Source organism: Pinus tabuliformis, chromosome 3_2 (assembly GCF_031772625.1).
Source record: "Pinus tabuliformis cultivar Carrire ecotype Pingquan chromosome 3_2, CPIR1, whole genome shotgun sequence".
In the NCBI taxonomy this organism is placed as follows: Eukaryota; Viridiplantae; Streptophyta; class Pinopsida; order Pinales; family Pinaceae; genus Pinus; species Pinus tabuliformis.
In genome coordinates, this window is record NC_142302.1 from 595608652 (window position 1) to 595629168 (window position 20517).

The following is a 20517-nucleotide window of genomic DNA, read 5'->3' on the forward strand; positions in this document are numbered from 1 at the left end:
CAGAATGGCGATGTTTCCAATATACGGTGATGACATTTCGAATCAAGAATGCGTTGGCGATATTTTGTCATGTAGTCATCACAACGTTCAAAGAATTCATTCACAAGTTCTTGGACGTGTACTTTGATGACTGGACAGTGTTTGGGTTACTAAAGTGCTATGTAGCCACTCTATGCTTAATGTTGGATAGGTGTCGAAGATATCAAATCATGCTCAAACTGAAGAAATTTTCATTCTACGTCACCTTTGGAATTCTACTTGGTCATGTAGTTTAAAAGCAAGGGATGATGGTGGACCCGGCCAAGATTGCAATGATAGTAAATTTGGAGGCCGCACGGAGTGTCAAACAGTTGCGCACAACGCTAGGTATATTGGATATTATCGGAGGTTCATCAAGGCTTATGCTCAAATTACTGCGCCCATGGAGAATCTATTAAAGAAGGATGCTACATTATGTTGGGATGAAGAGTGTCAGCGTAGTCTGGATGTATTGAAAGAAAAGATGGTCACTGCGTCGATCTTGGTCTTCCCAGATTGGAAGAAGGAATTCCATCTGCATGTTGATGCCTCGTGTATTACATTGGGATTAGTATTGACACATGCCAGTGAAGGAGAGATGGATCAACCTATAGCATTTGTAAGCAGTAAATTATCAAAGGCTTAGAAGAATTACTCAACAACGGAGTGCAAAGGATTGGATATGGTGTAGGCACTTCAAAAGTTCAAGCATTATCTATTGGGCAGACATTTTGAGATGGACACAAACCATTATGCCTTGAAATACCTAGTCAATAAGCCTATGTTGGGGGGGAAGATATGCAGATGGCTACTGCTATTTCAAGAATATGACTTTGAGGTAATTCAGAAGCCAGGAAGGTTAAATGCAGGACCTAACCACTTGTCGCGGATTGAGACAGGGGAGGAGCATACTAATTTAGAGGAGGGGTTGTCTGATGCATAGCTCTTCATGGTGCGCATATCATATAACCATTTTGGCATATATTATCCACTTTTTTACTACATGGATGACTCCAGAAGGGTACACATGTCAGCAAAAGAAATAGTTAGTAGTGCGCGTGACAGATTTCTCAGTAATTGCAGGACATTTATATAAGATGGGTGTAGATGAGATTCTACGATGGTATGTGCTCGATTTTGAATGAAATAGAATCCTTGTTGAAGCTCATGGAGGAGTTGTAGGAGTACATTATGCAGGAAAGGAAATAGCGTAGAAGATTTTGCATGTAGGGTTGTGGTGGCCTACGCTACATAAATATTCTAAAGCATATTGTAGGGCATGTGATGCATGTCAAAGAATGGGCAGACCATCGCGGAGGGATGAGTTGCTATTAAATCCTCAAGTATCATTGCAGCCATTTGAAAAATTGGAAATTGACTTTGTGGTGCCAATCCAGCCTCCAGGAAAGAAGACAGGTGCACGCTATATCATCATAGCGACGGAGTATCTGACCAGAACAGTGGAGGCACATTCGGTGAATGATTTTATAGGAGCCAAAACAACAAATTTCTTGTTTGAATATGTGTTAACCAGATTCGGATGCCCAAAAGTATTGATGAGTGATTGGGGTACGTACTTCCTCAATGAGACGATCAACGCGCTGACCGAAGAATTCCAGGTTTATCATCAAAAGAGTACACCATATCATCCTAAGGACAATGGAATAGTTTAGGCATTCAATAAGATCTTGGAGAAGGTGTTGATGAAGATTTGCAATGCGTAATGAAATGATTGGGACGTGTGCGTACCGGTAGTACTTTGGGCATACAGGAATACTTGCAAAAAGCTAACAGGTCAGACACCTTTTTGGCTGGTCTACGCCATAGAAGTTGTGATGACTATGGAATATATCATGCCTAGTCTACACATAGCAACTTTCATAGGAATGGATGATCGCAGAGCTTTGGAAGGGTGGCTCGCGCAACTAATGGAGCTCGAAGAAGACAAATTCTTGGTTGGATTCCATCAGCAAGTTTAGAAGGAACGAGAAAAGGCTTGGCACGATCGGCACATCAAGCTGCGCATATTCAAGGTAAATGATTTGGTCCTATTATATGACAGTAAATTCACTAAGTTTCAAGGAAAGTTTTAGATGCACTAGATGGGGCCATATGTCATCAAAGATATCACAGATGGGGGTGCGATTCAGCTCGCAAAACTGAATGGAGAACTTTTTCCAGGAAAGGTGAATGGAAGTCGATTGAAGCCGTATACAGGAGATCTGACTCAATGTCTATATGACGATAGGACAGTATTAGTGCTCCAAGCAGCTGCAAGGGAGCATGGGACTATAAACTACACTGCCAGTTTTGGGAACTACACGACATGGGATCCACGCGCAAAAGAGTGATGTCATAGCATCAGAAGATTCGCGAAGGGAGCTACGGTATGAAGGGAGATATCGCGTAGCATAGGCAGAAAGTGACCGTTAGAGTCACTTTTCATGATTTGACAACTAGGAGATGGTTAACAAGATCGGGTGGGTGGCATTTAACGCCAAAATATTTGAAGACCTGCCACTAAATCAGCATTAATGGGCGAATTTTGGGGGGAACAGTTGTATTTGAATTCAAAATTCCCTATAAATTACACGTGTCGGTCAAGTAGAGAACACTTTGCACCCTTAGAGTTTTTGAGATATGCTATCTGTCGCTTATGAATCATGCGTTCTTCAAAGATTTGGTCACAAGCCTCGCGTTCAATAATTTTCCCAAGTTAACCTGGAAATTCGTTTGCGATACCATGTTAGGACTAGGCCCCACAGAGACTGCAAGCATTGGAGGAACTGTCTCCTCCGAAGGAGCTGCTCCATAGGTTGTGAGCATGGAGGCTTCGGCTTCAGTGCCTACGACGCCGAGGTCGCCCAAGCCAAAGCCTACACTGGTGCGAGAAATCCAAAAGCTGAAGAAAGACAAGCAGAAGGGGCCGGTGCCAGTACGCGAGTCGCCAAGGAAGCATGTTGTCACCCAGATGTAGAAGAAGGGAAGGAAGGCTGAGAGGGTTGTAGATTTGGAAGCTGAACAAGGCATGGAGGATATAGATGTAGAGGGAGCGGAGCCCATCACCAAGTTTCCTTAATATATCCCTCCATGAAAAGGGAAGGTGAAGGTCCCTAAGGATTCAAACTCGGAGAAATTCCTCATTCACACGCCCCTATCACTGGAGAAGATATCTTTCGAAGGTTCGTGCCTTGCGTGGGTTGCCCAGTTAAAAATGGTGGATTGGGACCTGGTTGACCATGAGCGGTTCCCTCACCTAGCGATTGAAAATTATATGAGGCGCATGTATTACCAAGACTCAATTATCACTGAGTTGGAGACCATTTAATGGATCCATAGAGTGGAGAACTCTGGGTTGTTGAATCTTCTGTGGGTGACCCATTACCACCGCAATAACATTAACACCACCTATGTGAGGTAGCTACTCACTCTGGTGCACGATGGGTGCTTATGGCTTGGTGCGCCTATAACCATCATGAATATGATCATCCACAGGATCATGCACTTGTTGCATGAGGGGTTAAATTCGACCAAGGAGATTGGCAGAAAGGCAGGAAAAAGAGACTTAGTAGACAAGATGAAAAAGAAGCTTGAGCTTGTCAAAAATCCGCATGACTATTTCATCACGTCCATCAACGATCCCACGGTGAATATTGCCACCCAAATACTAGTCGGCAAGGCTCTGAGGAAGTGTCTCGTGGACGAGGTTCTGACGCCTATGGTATCATTAGCTGCACAATACGAGGAGGGTGTTCTGTTTAATTGGTCGTGGTACTTATGCAGTGAGTTTCTGGCCAATTTTCGCGAGGTCCAGGATGAGAGAAAGCCCTTCCACTGTGCGTGGTTGTTTCTCTCCATCATGTGAGTCGCATGGGAGCTACCAGAGGATAGCTAGTTTCCTCCATTGAAGGAAGGATTGTGGTAGGCCGCGCAGTTCACCTCCCTCTAGGGCATGAAGGACCCTGCACGGGTCACAAAATCGAATATTTTCTGGGTGTTGATGGAAGCGAGCTTCCACATGGCCATCAACCAATGCCCAAGGTTGTCCCCAATGTTACAGGGAAAAGTGTCTACACAGAACTGCTTATCCCACTAAGGTGTGGTAGCTACCTTAGAAACAAACAAAGTAAAGCTACTTTCATTTTTCCTTTATGAAATATAGATGAAAGAAGAACAAAGAAGACCAACCTCTGTCTTGCGCTAATCTCCTAGTTCGATTCTTCTCTCTCTTGATAGCCTTTCGCTACTTGCTCCCTTGTACGCCCAGCTTCATAGAGTACCTGTAGGATCACAGTAGCATGACACTATACAAGAACATGGATCTATAATCATAAACAATCTAGGATCAGATGTAAATTGACCATACAAATGCATAAAACATAAATGACACAAGAGTATGGAGGAAAACTTGAATAGCTTTTATTGATAAACAAGAAAGAGCCAAGGGAGTTACAACCAGTTTTTCTGACCCAGCATCATCCTCTCAACAAGTAAACCCTTCTTCACCTCATACAAAGCTTAGATCACCCAACACTTATGATGTTGTCTCAAGAAACCAACAGCAATTCCTTACAATATGCAAAATTCCAGCCTCTAACCTCCGGATCTCTGGGATGAGAGATCTATATATAGATATTTGCAAAGGTGTGAGTCAGCTCTGGGTTTTTGATTAGTGTCTTCTCTCTGATAGTTCTTGCTTCCACTTGGAGATCTCATTGATCTCTTACTCATCCTTGGGCGAATCTGAGAGGCAAGTGTCACAGGAGAACTTTCTGGAAGATTCCATGATCATCCACCTTGCAAAATGTCTCCACCACTTGTCTTTTCTCGTCCATCACACCCCATAGAAGGGCTTTTTGAAATGCAATGCACTTCCCATGTGTACAAGGTGAGATGCATCGCACCCTGGCCATGGAGCAAGTGAAATGATCCCGTTTTGACCAGTTCTGAGTAGTTTTTCATGGAGAACTTCTGGGAGATGCTGTAATCAGTTGACCTTGTTCTTTTAGGGGTTGGAAAAACATCTTTAGGGACTTAGGAGCCCTTGGTTTATGGACATTTATGATTGGGGTTGCAGTGCACAAAAATGTCTATAACAGTTGCCCCCTAAAGCATGAGGTCGTTAATCTTTTTGATGTCGGGTGAAATGCTTTATCATGAGGATCCAAAGTTCTTTCAAGCTGGGAGGAGACCTATAATAAGATACAATACAATACATTATCTTCATAATATTTTCATGATCCAGTTGAGGCAGGCATTCCCATGCTCAGCTTTATAAATTCATTTTCATGTACATTGGACAGACAGTCGTCTGAGTGTAGACTGATGATTCTGGTAGAGCCATCATCCCTTTGATTGGATGATTATCTATGCAGCAATGATGTACATTTGATGTCTTTATTTCCCTGAATATATATCGTAGCCCGGATGGATGAAACTAGATCCAGGGTCTTCAATCTCGTTCGATCTTCACTCGAAGTACAAGTTGATCCATGTGAGAGATGTTCTGGAGTCGAACTTGGAAAGACATCGCCTAATTACCAACCAATGATGTAAGCTGTTAACAGGCGCGAGAGGAATCACCGATAATGATAATGATCCTCAAGGTACTGCAGTACAATTCACATGGTGTGAATAAAGGACTTGGCGTCGAACACCACGCAAAATCTTTCGGTCGAAGGCCATTGATGTAAACCTGTTGCCGGAAGTGAGAAACTTGCCATTGAGGCATGCAAGCTTCAAAGTACTGAATGGGGTGTCCCTAGATCGGCTTCTTGGATAATGAGCTGATGTCGACAAGAAGCGATCCATCATAGGAGGGCCTTAATGAATCCCACATCAATGACACGGAATGGAGCAAATGATTTTAATGGCGGTCATGAAAGAATGGAGTGTAAATGTATTGTAGCGGGTGAGACACAGGTGAATTCTCTGAATGACTTCTCTTGAACATATCGGTGACACTGACGTGATGGATTGATAGCATTAACCCCAAATGTGGATGGTGCGATGGGACCATGGTGATGTGACCGGTGAATGAAACAACCCAACCTGACTTGGATGCGGAGTGAAAGTGTCATGTTCAAGAGCGACTTGCTACCAACAAAGTTTCTTCAAGTTTTCTTCCCAATTTTCCCTAGTCATTGCTGACCAGTACCTCTTTATTTTTGTCAGGCTTGAGGAGGATAACATATGCTTGTTCTATAATTTTCCCTTCAAGCAAACCCATCGCTATGTTTTAACGAGCCTATCGATAGTGAAACTCGTTCTTGTCTGCTATGGACAACTTTGTCGCTATTAAGTTTTAACGAGTTTAACGACAAAGATAACTCGGTCCTTTTCAATTTTAGAGAGTCTAAAAAGGGACGTAAAGGAAACTCCAAAATTCCTTTTTCATCATCTAATCCCTTAAGTCCAAAAAAGTATAAAACAATACAGAAGGGATGAATTTTCGATACTTTTAACAAGCCGAACAAAGCAAGCGCTCGATCTTTTTGTGTAATAATCCCTCAGGTCCAAAAAGATTAAAATCTAAAGGAGGGATAGAACTTCCGGTCCCTTTAACGAGCTGGAGAGGCCAATGGCTCGACAATCTTTTCATATTTTACGAGTCCATTGAAAAGAGCTTAAAGGAGACTCGTCTTTTGAGGAACGAGTGATAAAATTGGGTAGCAGCTGATTCCAGGTAAGGTTTGGAATTTTCCAATCACGACAGTGTTACAAGGATGGCTAGTGAGATCACTCTTCACAGCTGTTCCTCAAAAGGGGTAAACAATCAAATGGAGGTGAATGATCGGCCAATACAAAGTGGAGGTGATGATGAGAACACGACGAAGGCTTTAAAGGCTGAAGTACTACATTCACGATGGTTATTTACCGGGAAATAGTTCATTTTTTAATGAGCTTAAACGCGGGGAGAAACATTTGCTCATGAATTATGTTTATTTTTTAACGAGCTTGAACTATGTGCTAAAACCGCTCGATGCGGGTTTATTTTTTAACGAGCTTTAACCCTGTAGTAACACTGCTCGTGATAAGTTTGCATGCCCCCAGTATAATAACGTAAATCGAGGTGCATGCCCCCCAAGCTTCATTGCATTCAACTCGGTGGTTGGAATGAAGGTTTACCTCCGAGATCTTTGAAAGTCTTGACTTGGATTTTATGAGACCATAATCAAAGACTCGATTTGGAAATGGAGTTGTTTCATTTTTTAATGAGGTTGACACAGTAAAAGAACTATCCTCATGACTCCTTGTTTCATTTTTTAACGAGGTTGACACGAGATAAGAACCATCCTCGAAATCCACCGTATTTACAGTATTTGATAGAAAATCAAAAAATGATGGATGATTGAGTTTGCTAGAATAATCTTCATGGTAATCCGGAAGATGGGAGCGATGGTGGTAATCTTCCCATGTTGCCTCTCCTATCATCATTGATTGAATGATTCCTTCGTCTGTAGAATGTACATGCGACCAAGGATCTGAAGAGGTGCCATATTCCTTAGACCTATCTATCCAAACTCTCAATGAGCATTGATTTGGGTTTGGCCCCCAAGCCAAGAAAATTGATTGCTACAATATTTCTAAAATGGCAATGATCCATGCTGACAAAATGTTTAGGAATCTTCCGAATCCATTAGATATAGAAGATTTCATATTGTAGGTTTCCACTGTGGCCACTTCCGCCAAATTACTCGGAGGCGGTAGGGAAAAAGTACCCATTAAGGCAGGGTCTTTTAGGAGGCCTACTCCAATATTTTGAAGCGAATGATTGCTTCCATGGATCATTGGAATGCTTCTCGTAACTTGTGAACTGTTGGGGAGAAATGTTTATTGGTCGACGATTGTAATTCCTCCTTGACAGGGAAATGCAATCTTCTTGAAGTAGGTCGACAAAACTGCGGCCATCCCAGTAGGATGTTGTAATCGAGGTTTCCGTCGATTACTTCAACATCAATTTCTACTGTTTTGCCCCCGAGTTCAACTTGCAAGTTACTTAAAATCCCGTATGGAGTGTATGATCGTCCATCAAATGCTTTTAACGTCGTTGACGATCTCGACAAAGGTGGTGAGCCTAAATTTTTCTAGCAACTCACGACATAATACATGTAGATGCCCCCTCATCAATAATTGTTTGATGAACAATTTTGTTGAGGGCTTTCACTTGAATAAGGAAAGCTAGTTGAGCTAGTAACTGAGGGTCATATCCTTTATGATCAAAGGCCACAAGATTGGAATCCATTAGGTCAATCCCATCTATTGCTGATAATAAAGCTTGCTTTTGGGAGGGGCAATTTTGCGGTACCTCAAGTGTCGACATAGCAGACGGCGATTGGGCCGGGTCCTCTACTATATTATAATTCTGTGCTACTTTGGCACGAGGATTAAATTTCAATTTGTGTACTACTCCCTTTGGCGGATTTATCATTGGCTCAGGAATGATGGGTGGCACAACTTCGATCAAAGTTGTTGTCAAACTACTAGGTTGTTCATTAGCCTTGTTATTCAACAGTTGTGGATTCCCGTAATCTTTATTCCTTGTCAAAGCATCATTTTGCTTCTCTGAGATAGACAACATAAGCACTTGGGATCAGGAAGAATTTTGATTAGCAACCAGTTTGGTTCCCAGGTTTGGAAACGGATCAGTCAATACTACTGAGGTTTTTGAATTGTTAAATAGTTTCTTAACTTCAGCTTTATGTGGACAATCTCTCGTCCGATGATCCTCATCGCATATATGACACCCTGCAAGGGGTTTCCCTTGCCCAGAAGGGTTTGCAGAAGGTTTTTCAGGAGATGATTCTTCCTGTTTCTTCTTCTTCCCTTTGCCTTTCTTCTTGCCCCCTGGTTGCTTGGTTTCTTTGCCTTTATCTGTCGATACGGCATTTACTTCCGAGGCAAGAAGTTCCTCTTTTGCATTTTGACCAGAAATCTTACGGGCCTTTTTAGATGTAGCCTTTGTCGATTTTGTGTTTGTTGCGCCAATCACGCCATCACCGGCATGAGAGTCATTGTTTGATTTAGGAGGAGGAGGGACTGAGAATTCCGGTCTAGGAGCGTCAGGTATTTTATCGTAGAGCGTGCCAGACTGAGTGTAAATCAAGTCCAAATATTGCGCACGAGCGATAACTTGCTCTTCGGTGACGACTCCCCCTTTTGCCACATCTTCCGTGATGGAAGGCAATAATGACTTAATAAACCATTCAGCTAAAAGCTGATCGGGAACATACGTTTTCACCATTCTACGATGACGTCGCCACTCATGTATATGATCAGATATGTGAGTGGCCGTTGTTTGTTTGAAATTGGTAAGAAGTTCCGTTCCCATTTCGTACCTTATCGGTAACTGAAAATGGGTTAAAAAGGTTGTGGCTAGGGTACTGAAGTTGTCAAATGAAGCTCTGGGAAATTCGATATACCATTTTGCTGCCGGACCAGTTAACGTCCTCTAAAAAAGGTGAAGCCTAATCGAATCATCGTTTAGGGTGTTTGATGAACACCACAGATGAAAGGTCATCACATGATTCGACAGATCTTCACCCGGATTTCCATTAAATTTAGGAATATCTGATGGAAGTTTATGCGGAATCACTGGCCACCAAGGGGCATAAGGCTTAAGCAATTGGATCATTCGTCAGCCGGTTTAGATCCGGTAATTCTAGAGTTGCTACAAAGGGCAACTGTTGATTCAGGTTAGGCGAAGCATACCCAGGATAAGATGGAATCGCCTGAGCAGTGGGTATTTGCATACCAGCATAATGTATTTGATGCTGGTAACTTTGACAAGGTTGATGGGCATAACCATTATAATATGGTTGTTGATAACCGCTTTGGAAATGCAGTTGCCCATTACTTACAAAGACTTGTTGCTCATGTCCTTGATATGATTGCTGGAATGGCGATTGTTGAGATTGAACCAACCATGGTTGTTGGACCATTTGTTGTTGCCCAATACTAGATTATTGACCAAGATGAGGAGTCATAGTACTTGTTTGAGCCTGAGTCGCTCCAGATAAGGAGGCACTAACCTGAGGTTGTGATTGAGTCGTTGAGACAAGAGGCTGATGTATTGAAACCTGAGAAACTTGGGGTTTACATACAATAGGTAGCGCTTGTACTTGCGACGCAGTCACCATAGCAGGTATAGTGGGAATATTCGACACAGGGTGGGATGCATCTCACCTTGTTCACACGGGAAATGCGTTGCATTTCAAAAAGCCCTTCTATGGGGTGCGATGGACGAGAAAAGACAAGTGGCAGAGACAGTTTGCAAGGTGGATGATCATGGAACCTTCTTGAAAGTTCTCTTGTGACACTTGCCTCTCAAATTCGCCCAAGGATGAGTAAGAGATCAATGAGATCTACAAGTGGAAGCAAGAACTATCAGAGAGAAGACACTAATCAAAAACCCAGAGCTGACTCACACCCCTGCAAATATCTATATATAGATCTCTCATCCCAGAGATCTGGAGGTTAGAGGCTAGAATTTTGCATATTGTAAGGAATTGCTGTTGGTTTCTTGAGACAACATCATAAGTGTTTGGTGATCTAAGCTTTGTATGAGGTGAAGAAGGGTTTACTTGCTGAGAGGATGATGCTGGGTCAGAACAACTGGTTGTAACTCCCTTGGTTCTTTCTTGTTTATCAATAAAAGCTATTCAAGTTTTCCTCCATACTCTTGTGTCATTTATGTTTTATGCTCTTGTAAGGTCAATTTACATCTGATCCTAGATTTTTTATGATTATAGATCCATGTTCTTGTATAGTGTCATGCTACTGTGATCCTATAGGTACTCTGTGAAGCTTTGTGTACAAGGGAGCAAGTAGCGAAAGGCTATCAAGAGAGAGAAGAATCGAACTAGGAGATTAGCGCAACATAGAGGTTGGTCTTCTTTGTTCTTCTTTCATCTATATTTCATAAAGGAAAAATGAAAGTAGTTTTACTTTGTTTGTTTCTAAGGTAGCTACCACACCTTAGTGGGATAAGTAGTTTTGTGTAGACACTTTTCCCTGTAACAAAATGGCAACTCCACTGGGGAATGCTGTAATCAGTTGACCTTGTTCTTTTAGGGGTTGGAACAACACCTTTAGGGACTTAGGAGCCCTTGGTTTATGGACATTTATGATTTGGGTTGCAGTGCCCAAAAATGTCTATAACACCCAACCTTTTATGAGCAGATGTCCATGTATGCTGAGTTCAAGGCAGACTTCCATCGCGTCTACATTTAGGCACAGAAGGACCCATAGTAGAAGTGGTTCGATTTTCCATATTTGGTCATTGATGATGCCACACAGGAAGTGATCAAGCACTGGATGGTACATTGGCACACCCCGTCCAACTTAGATGTATGTACTAGCAAAGGCGTGGTGATCTCAGTTAAGAAGAAATGGAAGGATGCAACGAAACAAGCGACACAAAATTTGGCAACGCAGTGGAAAAAGGAAGTCAAAGAGAAGGCTCGAATGACACAGGAACACGTTACAAAGGAATAGGCTGAACAAGAACAATGCAACTCTAAGCAGAGTGACAAATCCCCTTTGCCCTAAACCGAGGATGAAGAGCAATCTGCGCAAGGCAGTGGCGGCGATGAGGGGAAGAGCACCCCCTTTCGGCTAAGAAAGCATAGAGAACAACAGCAACAGTAGGGTTCTTGCAAAAAGATGAAGTTGACTAAAGCGCAGATGGATCCCATCACCTTGATAGAGGGTGATCTCGATGAGGTTGGTGACAAGGTGCGCGACACTACAACTGAGTTGTTGCAAAAATTCGAGCAACAGTACATGTAGTCGCTCGAAAATTTCCAAAAGGATCTACGCGAGTTACAGATCCAAACTATCAAACTACAAGTGGACACAGGTCAAGTGGGCATCGCACAGACGAGCCAGGCACTGGGGACAAGTCAGGTTGTAGAGCTGGTAAGGACAGTGGACCTTAGAATAGTTGCTCTGCCAAAAGGGTCCCTGAGCGTAGAATCAGCTGATGAGAAGGTCATCATTAGTACCCTTAAGAAAATTGGCCTAAATATTGTAGTGCTCCCCAACAAATTTCTTTATGCGCTACAGGCAGGAGTGACTATGGAATTGAGAGCTTGGGAGCAACACGCTCTTAGTTTAGTAAGTGAGTACCACGTGAAAAATGAACAAATGTTCGCTGAGAAGATGTAGGCCCTAAAATATAGGGATATTATCGAGGCACAGAGCTCCCAATTGACAGTCGCGGTTGCAGAGGTGTGCAGAACAATGCCGGAGTTGCACATACCTCAGGACGCACAACTAGAGGCCGAGATCTGGAAACTAGCTATAGGAATTCGTGATGTGAAGGAAGAAGTTGCAAGAGTTCAATTTGAACTAAACATGAAAATCATGGAGCTACAACTCAAGTCACAACCTTCGACTCCGCCCGAGGTCAGGGACCAATGCGGAGCTACCAACAAGGAAGGGATGGCCACTATGGATGCTGTAATCATTGACTGCACAACCTTGTTTGAATAAGCGATGGATTTGTTGATGACCCTGCAAAAAGACCCCAACCTGTAGAGATTGAACACAAAGATCCGTGAGCTCCAGCAACAGTATGATGAAGTTAGGGCGATGGCGCACTCTATTGCTATAGCATAGCGCCTCACCAAGTTGCAGGAGGGGAAGAAACTCCTAACACAAGTGGAAGCAGGTCAGAAAAAAGAAGCAATTCTTAAGGCCAGGTTGGATCCTTAGTCAGAAGAAGCCTACCAAGTCTCAACCAACATTCAGGAGAAGTTGACGAACTTGCAGCTCACACAGCAAAAGATCAAGCTGGCCGATGAAGGATTGACGACAGAGCAGCTCGTCTAACAAGTAAAGAAGGCAACTACATAGAGCGATGCTAAGGTAGCGGTTATGGAGGTGGAGCTGGGGGATATTCACAACAAGATCGTCGCACCAGCTGAGTGACTCGAGGGCGAGTCACGACCTTTGTGTTGGGGGTCTGTTGGGATGGGGTCCCCTGGGTCAGTTTTGGGTTAAAAACCCAAGTTTTATTGTAAATTTTGATGAAAATATGTAAAGTCTCTGCAAATTGTGGATGCCGAGTGTGTATTTAGTAAGGAGTCAAAAATGGTTTTTATCCTTATTCATGTAAAGTTGTGTCGGTTTTTGAGATCTACCCATGGTCGATGGACCATGAGATTCTATAAATAAGTGTGTCCTAGAGAGTCTAAGGCGGATAAATGTATTTGTCTATGGGTATGACGAATGGAGTCTTAGAGAGCTAACACAAAGAAGTAAGGCCTAGAGGGTGAAAAGGATCTGCAGCTAAGTGAGGAGAGCCCTAGAGTAGTGTCTACAACTGAGTACGTGGACCGCTGCAGCTGAGTGCGCAGGGAAGTTTTGAGTCGGTAACCTTATACTGAAGATCAATAAAGAAGAATGTTGGAGAAATTCATGTGTTTTATCTGTTTACTTCTATTATTTATGTTTACAATGTATATTGTGATTAAATGATGTCTTGATGAAAGATTGATATATTGGTGCATGAATCTACTAGATACATATTATTAATTGAACGCAACACAAGACAAGTAATTACGCGAAGAATATAATACAGTCTGTTATGTTCATTAAGTACTTAATTAGATCTGAATAGATTCTTATCTAAGGAAAATATATGGTGCATGTAAGTATATAGTTCACCTGTTCAGGGTCTGAAAAAGCCGATCATAGACCTTTGTGAAGGTCTATGGGCTGCTCAAAGTAAGTTACACCAACAAGCCCTAAGGGCTTACATATCTGTACGGAGGCAGATATAGGGCATAAAAATACATAAAACTGATCTTTGGATGCGGAAACTTGGTTCCAGAATCCTCCCCTACTTCTTTGGGTGAGACTTCAGTCCGCGCTACGCGGGTTGATGCCTAAAGGGCCAATAGTGTAGGGTTTTGTTTGGCATAATTAACTCTGAACTTGGGTCAAGATGCACTAAGCCAACAGCCACCAGACAACACGCACTCAATTGAGCAGTTATGTTATCTCATTGAATCTACTTTCCATCATTTTGATCCAGAACCTCTTGACAAAAAACTATTAAAACAATGGAAGACCTCGCAAGAATTGCTTCCGTGTGTTGTAGTTTCAAGCTTCGAAAAGTTAGATGAAATTCTAGTATCTCATGGACATATTTGAATATTGTCTCACCTAATCTTTAAATCCAAATAAAAAATATCAAGCTCAAATCCCACTCAGCATACTTCGGTGATGGAGTTGCGCAATCACAGATGGACACGGTTGGTGTGACAAGTGATTGTCCACCATCCCCTCATCAAACAACTCCACCACCGTAGAGTGATGTGGGAGGACATGCACACATTTCCGTTCAACTGGAACATCCTCCCAACATCACTTCTCTCAATTTTTGTGCATATTTGGTTGTGAAGCCCATGGGTTGTCACATGCATGTCTTACCTCAACCTCCATCTTCGTGTTCTACTGATCCTCTGGATTGGAATGTCTTGTATTCTTCCATTCTGGACTCTACACTTGTTTTGAATGAGGATCAATCTATTGATGGTGTTGGTGTTTCACAACCAACCTGCGATGTCATTCATGAAGAGTATGACTGGGATCCTGAGCATCAACCCGCGGTGAATAATGATTTTCTTTTGTCCGCACCTCCTCCATTTTTCCTTGACATCTTTAGTGATTCTACCATCCTTGATTTCGCATGTGTATCTCCATCTACGAATGTACCCATTGTTGATTATTTGCAGAACACACCAAATGTCAGTCCATCTCCGACAATAGAGAGGACAAATCATTCTTTGAAAATCCACTTCATTTTTCATCTACCTTTTCTGGAAACGTAGAGGGTGAATTTTTCCGCTTTTCATCTACCCCTCTATTTGATTCATCAGGTCATAAGGATGCCGATGAAATCATTGATTTTGTTGATCGTAGTTGTCGTGTTCTATTTACCCCTATATTCGATCATGATGATGATTTTATTGCAATTGATTTTTCAAATCCACCTATTTGTGATGATCTATCTATCGACGAAGTCGAAACCCCACAATCTATCGAGGCACTTCAGCCCGAGCTGATGGTTATGTCAGGCCCTTGTTGTCTTAAGGTTGGTTTCACTTCTGATCAAGAAATTTTTCCAACACCTAAGGCTCCTCATCACTCATCTGTATGCATTTAAGATCAATATCACACATAGATTATGCTTCCTCCAGTTGAGCTACACAATCCCATCGCTAATGCATTGGAGGAATCCTACATAGAAAGTGTTAGCTACCTATACCAATAGGTTTCATATTTCATGATTGGCAAGAGAAGTTCCAAATATGCTCTGCTTTGGCTATGCAAAGATCCCATATTTCCTGAAGGAGACAAGATAGGAAAAGAGCTCAACATGGTTCCAAATTTTGATGGATGATTCAACAGTATAATCTGGATCATGCCATGTTTGAATTTTCTGTTGTAGAATAGAGAAGGAAGTCTGTCCAAACTGTCTAATCTTGGCAGACAAAGTAGTTCATGTAGAGAAAAGAAGGCTCCCAACAGCTTAATCTGGGACCTTGGAAGAAATAAGGGCAGAAGTAGATAGAAAACAAAAGAAAAAAGCCAAAGAAAAGAAAAGGCAAGTAAGGGTCTGCAAGTCCAAATGCACCCTCCAAGAAGGAATAAAAAATGCTAGGCAAATAGATGGGTAGGCAGTTGGAGTTGCAGAAAGGTCATTTCCTACAAGTTGCATGGGTGCTGACTTGGTTGACCAAAGCAAAGTTAATGAAATTCAGATGGAGTTACTCTTCATCAAGTTACAGCAATCAAGAAGCATGTCTAACCTCCCTTCTCCCCCTCTCCATTTCATTACTAACAATCCCTCAACATCTGAGATTCATGGGATAGATTATGGTTTCATAGTGGTTCTTAATCTTTTAGAAGCCACATTTCTTGTCTAAAAATCTTTTCATTTTGATCTACTCTCTAAACTAAGTAAGTTTCAAATAAGCTTAGTGGTTTCCCCTCCATTTACCCCTTCATCCATATTAACTCTAACACTACTATGTAAACCCCCTACATTACCTTTCCCCTACTAGTATTAACACCATGGTGTATAAACCCCAAAATTTGTATAAATATCCCTCCCTTTGGCATTATAGCCAATAAGTTCTCTGTCAGGAATCAAATGGCATCTGGTCACTTTGATGAACCTAACCCTAACCCCCTCCCCTCCTCTCAATTCATTTGGCCCCTTGGAAAGCTTCATTTGATAAAAGAGCCTCACAAATGACCTGGTTTTGCCTATACCCACTTCATTTACAAAAATAACCCCTAAATACCCACTTCGTTCGCTTATCCAAAGTATTGGGGCTGTCTTATTGCGCATCGGAAAACCTTACAAAACCCCTTTATCCATGAAACCCCTTTGAAACTACCAAAAAACCCCGAAAAACCCACTTTCCGCTGCTTAACCAAAGTTTGCGCATATATTCAATTTTTCGGAATATATTGAAAAGACATCAAAAAATATATATTTATTCCTCCGCCCGTGGCCGTATCCACCTATCATGTCATCATCCCATCCACCGTCGGATCAGATCCAAGAGATCCGACGGTCCTTATGGATATCGGAGCGGTCCCCGCGACAGAGGTTTAGCGCCCGAGAAAGTGACGTTGCGTTACGTCAGGGCGTGGCCACGCATCGCCCATTGAGGGCTCTCGGAGCAACCTCTGACAAGTGCGGGGCCGTATCATAACCGCCCCGAGAAACCGCAACTGTTAGGGCTAAACCGTAACCGTTAGGTCATTCACCGCCCGGTTTGCGGGTCCAGCGCCATCCCCACGTCATCACCGTGCCTGCCACCTCATTACCCCGTGGACCAATGGCAGCCCGCCACCTCATCCGATGACGTCATGCTGACGTCATCCGAGGCTGACCCCACCCTATGACGTCATGCTGACGTCATCACAGAAAAAGCGCCAAATTGCAAAAGGTCCATATTTTAGCCAAAAAACGCGTTTTTTCATACTTTTCGCTCATTTGCTATTATTTCCTCTGCATGCTATTTCACGTCCTGAACTGCGCCACCTGCGGGAAACGACCTGAAGACCTCCAGAGCACCAATTCCACCCACAGTTACGACCTCTGTTCACGGTTAGCCAGGTATTTCTCCTAGTTCATCCTCCATACGCCTAAATTCACTGTAAATTGCTCAGAACGCTTAAGGAACACTGAAACTCACTATTTCACCGACAATTTTCCTCTGCAACACTTCTAAATTACAACTGCAACCTTGAAACCACCGGCTGAGCCTTCATTTCCCGAGTTTTGGTCGAAAACTGTAAACTGCTCGCGCAAACGTGAGACAGTTGGTCAAGCTATTTAAACCTGCCATAGAAGACAGAGGGAGACCAGGCATTGGTCTTATTCATAATTCGAGCAGTATTTCAATTGCTGCGTGTCCACTCCACCCTCTGGTCCCTATAATTCACAGTTGCATTGCAAAAAGTCACCTCGGTGCTGTACTACTCACTTGAACTAATTCACCTGCAAGACAGAAACTGAATAGACCATGGAGACTCCAATTGCACTGAATATCAAGCCTCTCAATGCCCCTCACCAGGAATTAGAATGGAAAGCCCTAGGAGATATGGATTATCAAATGCTAGACTGGTTTCCATTAGGCTCCAAATATAATATCCAGATGCTGAATGAGTTGAAAGCCCAGCACCTTAGTGGAGCTGACATCCTAGGGATTTGGGACTCAAACTTGCCCATCTACAACCTCCCCCAGGTAAATCCTATGCCAGAGTTGATCTACAGATGCCAGGAGTGCTATGATCCAGGCCAAAGAGCTGTCCTCAGCCCTACAGGCGCAATTCTGTTTCATATCACCCCAGAAAGCATAAATGAGATGTTGCACTTCCACACTGCAAAGCCATTGACCCCCCTCCACATGCAGAACTTGATAAAGAAGGGGAATAAGTTGTCAAATGACTAGACCATCAAAATCAACCAGCTGTTTGTACAACCAGGGTCTGAAGCCATCAGAACTCCTCCTATGGGATATCATTACTTGAATGAATTGGGCAGAATGCTAGTGGATTTGATCAGCTATGTCCTAGGCTTCAAGGGAATGGAGGATGTGGATGAAATCATAATGGCAATGCTGTCTATATTCTCTCCTGGAAAACCCCCAGCTGTACATTATGATTATGCCACATACATTGCAGATAAGATCCATGACCAGCTCATGAACTTGAAGAGGGAAAGACTGCTCAGGTATACTTCATACATATACCACCTATTCTTGTTTTATCAGCCGGCCAGCTTCTCTATTCCCTTGAAACAAGTCAATGCCCAGGGGAATCCAAGGTCAGTTGTGTTTTGGACCTTTGTTTTTCATTGTGCCTCTGTATCACCATACACATACTCTGAGTTCATAGACTTATTCATTCATCCAGCCATGACAGTATTGGATGGTGTTCCTCCTCCAAGGTTAACTGATGACATGAGGAGAATTCTCCACCTGAACAAAACCTACAGCATTGGTAATTGGTACCTCTACCAAGACCACACAGTCATCAGAGTATATGGCTGTGAGTTGAAGCCTTTTAGGTTGCCAAGGTATGTCCCCATGAGGCTTTTTGCCTTAGAATATTTCAGGCAATTTGGGAATGCCGACTACCTCCACTTTCAAAGCAAGAATAAGAAGGCACAGTTGAAGGTAAGGAGCCAGCTAGGCCCTTTCCTATACAACAGAAAAGAGGAGGGGTGGAAAGAGGCAAACAATATCCTAGAGGCCCTCAAACTGCAAACTAGCTTTGAATGGATACCCTATGATCCCAATCACTTTGTCTCCCTCAGGAGGATAAGATACAAATTGGGCAGCTATTCACCCGTAAGGCAGCCTGAGATTGAGCAGTATGCCAATAAATTAAGCTGGGAAGAAGGTACCCTAGAAGAAGAAATTACTAGTGAGGAGCTGCTAGAGAGAGAGGCTAGAAATATTCAAAAGAAAGCTGACTTAGAAACTTGTGGACAGGTTCCCCTCTCATACAAAAAACAACTTGGAGTAGCTGCCTCGTCCTCAACAACGCACCATCAAGCTGCCATGAATCCTCCACAGACAGTCAACAAAGGCAAAGAAAAGCAGGTGGAACAGCCACCTCCTATGACCGAAGAGCAAATGGAAACCCTAATGCAGCAACAAGAAGAGATGGAGCAGCAGGGAGAAGGGCAGCAGCAAGAGGAGCAGCAACAACAACAAGAACAAAGGAAGGAACAGCCTGCCCAGCAAAATCAAACAGTGGAAGCCCCTAAATCCACTGAACAAACTGAGCCTCCAAGGCAAGAGACTTCAGCCGAGGCATCTACACTCCAGACTCCACAAAAGGAGGACACAAGTAGGAAAAGGGACAGAGAAACTCCCCTTACAATATCAGCAACTCATGGGGAGAAGAGGCAGAGAATCAATCCTCTTTCAGAGGAAGAGATGCCAATAAGGTAGCCTCTGGGTATGGTCCCACCCAGCAGGGAAACATCAACAAGTTCCTTTCAATAGGAACAGGATAGAGCAATGGGAGGAGAAGTGAGTTCCTCTAGGCAGCAAAGGGAAGGTGGGCCTAGTATTAAACAACAGTTCATCGATATTAAGATGAGAAATGAGCCCATCAAGAGACAGCTGTACAACCATCTGCTAAACTTGGTTCCCACCAATCAGCAAAGACTCATGTCTGCATATGATGTGCAGGAAGGCAAAATGATCATGATTCATTTCATGCCAATAGCAGTACAGCCCCAATCTGCCTCTGATTATTTGAGGACTAACTTGGAAGTCCTTGCCAAGGATATCCACCCAATGGACAAGATAGAACTGCACAAGCAAACGGGTGAGATGGTCTATGCTTCCCTGGCAGACCAAACCTTGGATAACTATAGGCTACAAAATAGCCTTAACAATACAGCCTCTCAACTGGAGTTGGAGAGGGCATCATCCCAGGCAAAGGACAACAGAATAAGGTCCTTGGAAGACATAATCATTGAGATTGGACATGATCCCAAAGATATCAAAGGGATACAAGAGGTATTGAAGTTGAGGGATGCTGACATGGCAGCCTTGAGGAGAAAGATCAAACTCCCTGCCACAATCCACCCTCAAACAGATGAGGTGGCCCAGCAAAGGCATGATCAAGAGGCCACGACCCTGTTGATATCTCTATACAAGGAGCTAATCCGGACTGAAGACAAACTAGGAGAATCAGAGGCTGCAAAGGCAGCACTACAGGCAGCATTGAAGCAAAGAGAAGAGGGTCAAACCTCCCAGCCTCCTCCTGAAATAATCAATCTTGAGGAAGCTCCTCCAACAACTGCCCCTCCTCCTCAGCAAACAGGGCCTACAGCACCAACTACATCAACAACTGCACCAACAACAGAGCAGACTCATAGTCTAGATATGCAGAAGCTCCAAAATGAAATTCAAGTCCTGGAAGCTCAAATGTTGGAGCTCAATTCAGCCA